The sequence below is a fragment of the Pseudorasbora parva genome, chromosome 23 (genome assembly GCF_024679245.1).
Source record: "Pseudorasbora parva isolate DD20220531a chromosome 23, ASM2467924v1, whole genome shotgun sequence".
Taxonomy (NCBI): Eukaryota; Metazoa; Chordata; class Actinopteri; order Cypriniformes; family Gobionidae; genus Pseudorasbora; species Pseudorasbora parva.
This window is the reverse complement of record NC_090194.1, coordinates 32679521-32683675: the sequence shown is the minus strand read 5'-3', so window position 1 is coordinate 32683675 and position 4155 is coordinate 32679521.

The following is a 4155-nucleotide window of genomic DNA, read 5'->3' as shown; positions in this document are numbered from 1 at the left end:
CAGTTGAAATGCATATAGTCAGAACTGTATTTCTGAATGACAGATCCCCATAGAAGACAACGGCAAAACTGTAAAATGTGTTACTAGTAACGAACAGTTACTAGTCACTATATTTAATGAATAACTACTAGTATCTTTAAAAAAGTATTTTAAGAATAAGTAGTACTTAAAGGAATAGATACCAGTATCTAAAGTGGCATGAAAATTATAGTGCGTTTTAAGGATTACATGTTAAAACGGTTTGCCACAGTAGTTGGTGGGATTTTCATTAATAGCAATGGTATACTAGGCTATTTACAACAAATGTTTACTTCTAAGCAAACTATCAAAAAGAACTTCAGTGTGAGTAGATTATATCGGGGCCTTGAATTGTGTGCATGAGCAATAAGTTGCTGGCTGCAGTTCACTTAATGGCCATCGGTGGCCGCTTACATGATAATGGCCCTTTAAATAAACCATACTGGGAACCTTCTAGATCTATTATCTACATTAAATCATTACTATAGAGTTCCTCAACACCCACTGGAAACAGAATACAAAATGAAAGACAATCATTTTAGCACTGGCTTGTTTATTTCCTATGAAACAGCTGATATCAAGAGGATTTGACGGCTCATAGCTAATACAGAGCAGATTTGAATCCAAAAATGGCTCGTCAGAAGTAAAAGTGTGTTTGAATCCCTGGCAAAATCTATGTTTGTACCTGAAGAATTGACATCTGTGACTGCTCCTAAACAACATCTAGCTTATAAAAATTCTCAGCTTTTCTCTTGATAAATGGAGAACAAGAAAGGGATTTTTTTTTTAAATATAATTGTCTGTGTGTATGTGTGTGGTGAGGCCTATTATACATATATTATACATTCATTCATTTGTAACCATATAAATTGACTTTTACAGCAAAAAAACAATACAAGATTTTTAACAGCAGAAAAATATTTACTTGGGATCACACACTGATCTGTGCGGTCAGTTTTTAGCACATGGGTTATAATAAAGGCAACATAAATATACACACTTGTAAAATACCAAAAAAGGATACATCATGACTGTTTGCATTAATAAAACTGAATAAACAAAGGCTTGAGTTTCTTGTACACAAAGAAAGTATATCCTATCCTTACTCAAATCTCACATTTTCCTTTGCGCAACAAAACCCAAACACACTACCGTTCAGATGTGTGGGGTCAGTAAGCTTTTTGTAGGGGAAAAAAAGTTGATCAAAAGTGACAGAACGAGACATTTTTAGACAGTCTATTTTAGGAAAAGCCGTTTTTTAAAACTTTCTATTCATCAAACAATCATGAAAAAAATCAACTGATAATAATCAGAAATGTTTCTTGCGCCACAAATCATCATATTAGAATGATTTCTGAAGGATCATGTGACACTGAAGACTGGAGTAATGATGCTGAAAATACAGCTTTGCATCAAAAGAATAAATCACATTTTAAAACATATTACAATAGAGGAACAGTTCTTTTAAAATTGCTATAATATTTTACAATATTACTTTCACTGTATTTTTGATCAAATAAATGCAGCCATGGTGAACATGAGTTCTTTCAAAGGCTTTCAATTCTTTCCGACCCCAAACTTTTGAGCGGTAGTGAAGGCTGCATAACTCGAGATATCCTAGTGTTTAAAAACTCTTTTTAGGACAAGCAGATGGAACGGATATGATTCATTGTAACATAACACCATGGAATGCCAAAAAATCAGTATACTTCTAGACTCATTAAGAAATAGGGTTTCATTCACCCATCTACACAATGTTTCTATGTTCCAAAATGATACAACATTGTGATTTTTAGTACTGGGAAGATCTATTTAGTTTATTCTGATGGAATGGTCAGTTAGCGGTAGTTAGGGAAATGTTCAATATTTTTAGTTTATACTGTTGGCTACATCGCTACAGTCATGCAAGGCGTATAGTCACCTAAATGTTTCTGAGATGCAGAATCGAAAGGCAGCCGGATGCAGGCATGCAGTGAAAAACGGGTCGGATCACGGAGAAATCAGCGCGCGGGTTTTAATGTCACTCTCCAAATTATGTTTTTTAGCAAATAATCAGAAAGGGACCAAGTTATCTCTAAAACCTCTGCATTTAAAGGGTTAGTTCACCCAAAAATGAAATTTTATGTCATTAATGACTCACGCTAATGTCGTTCGTCACCTGTAAGACCTCCGTTCATCTTCGGATACAGTTTAAGATATTTTATATTTTAGTCCCAGAGCATATGCAGTCTATGCCCACTTTACTGTCCATGTCCAGAAAGGGAATAAAAACATCACAGTAGTCCATATATGACATCAGTTAGTTCATTAGAATCTCTTGAAGCATCGAAAATACATTTTGGTCCAAAAATATAAAAAACTATGATTTTATTCAGCATTGTCTTCTCTTCCGCGTTCCTCCAAAAAGATTCAAACGGTTCATGAATCAGTGAATCGATCAATGATTCGGGTTACCAATGTACGTGATTTCATCTGTTCGAATCACGTCAAACTGCCAACCTGATGAAATCAGTCATTAATGACATACATTTCATTTTTGGGTGAACTAACCCTTTAACATATCTTTTATGTAATCCAGCTTTCCACTTTCCCAAGTTTCCTGTGAATAAACTTACATTGGCACTTATTGTGGCATATGCTGCTCATCGCATTCAGGTTGAAATGGGAGGGTGTTCATGTGCAATTTTCACCTATTTACGATAATTCAGAGAGAGCGTGAAGGCCGCAGTAAAGCTTAACAATTAATCGTTATCTCGATTCAAACACTCCATGAACTTACTCTTAAATGACTCAAGTGTCTATGAAACTTGATCATATGACAAGTATGATCACAGCGAACATTCAGATCTGTGCTGGCGCTTTACAAACAGACTTGTCAACCAATCAAACAGTATCATTATTTCAGAGTTAAAATAATTCACAGAAGTACTGGGATAAAAGTTTATAGTTTGGACATGAACTGATATCTATGAATCAAAATAAATAAAGTAAATCCTTTTGATTGTAACTTGACCTTTCAAATAAAGATTCAGTTACATCGTTACACCAGTAGGTGGCAACAAGTGACTGTTAAAAATATATTTGCAATTAAATAATTTTCATTCAACAGCGCTGATTCATCCAGGCCAGCAATGATAAAGTGAAGTCTTTGAGCGAGTCATTGATTCATATGAAAGCTTGTTTCCGCCACAGATAAATGATGACCTTTTATTTCACAATTGTGAATTTACATCTCGCAATTATGACTTTTTTTAACACAATTGTAAGATATGAAGTCAAATTCTGAGGGAACTTTTCTCAGAATTGCGAGTTTATATCTCACATTTCTGACTTTATATTTAGCAATTGCGTCAGAATTGTGAGATGTAAACAATTATGAGAAAAAAAAGTAAATTGCGAGATATAAACTGGCAATTGCGACGTAATTCTGACTTTATAACTCGCGATTACTAGTTGCTATATTCTTTTGATATTAAGTCGCACAATTGCGAGTTATAAAGTCAGAATTGCGAGATGTCAACTCACAACTATGAGATAAAAAGTCTGTTTAAAAGTTAATTCTGTGGCAGAAACAAGCATCCATAGAATCATGAAAAAATTAATAAAAGAAAAATGATTTGTAATGAATCCTGCTGTGGCCTAAAATTCTTCACCTGAAGATTCTTCCTCAAAACTTTCTGTTCAGCTTTGATGACATTATGCCATAGTTTATTAGTTATTCCACTTCAAATATGTATAGAATGATATTTGATTGTGTCAATGAAGTAGTCATAATATTACTTAAACCTATAAAATTATATGTTTGTTCTGTGCGATCTCTAAGTTTAGTTAACTTGAAATATGTGTTTAGTGATACGTTGTTAAATCTGGGGAAATCATTCTAACGCTAAATTAAGTTAATTTCAACAATTATCAGATCCATTTCTTTCTTTATGCAGGTTGACAGCGGTAGTCACCATTCGATGTCATTTTATGGTGAAAGATCAGCGAAAACCCACTGTTCGTTGGAGACACAAGATTGCGTGTTTGGAATGAGGGTGAGTAAATGGGCATTTTCTGTCGCTCTGAACATTTTGGCACATTAGGGCTTGACAATATGGGCTGCAATACTGCTATGATATAACAGGAATAGTGAGA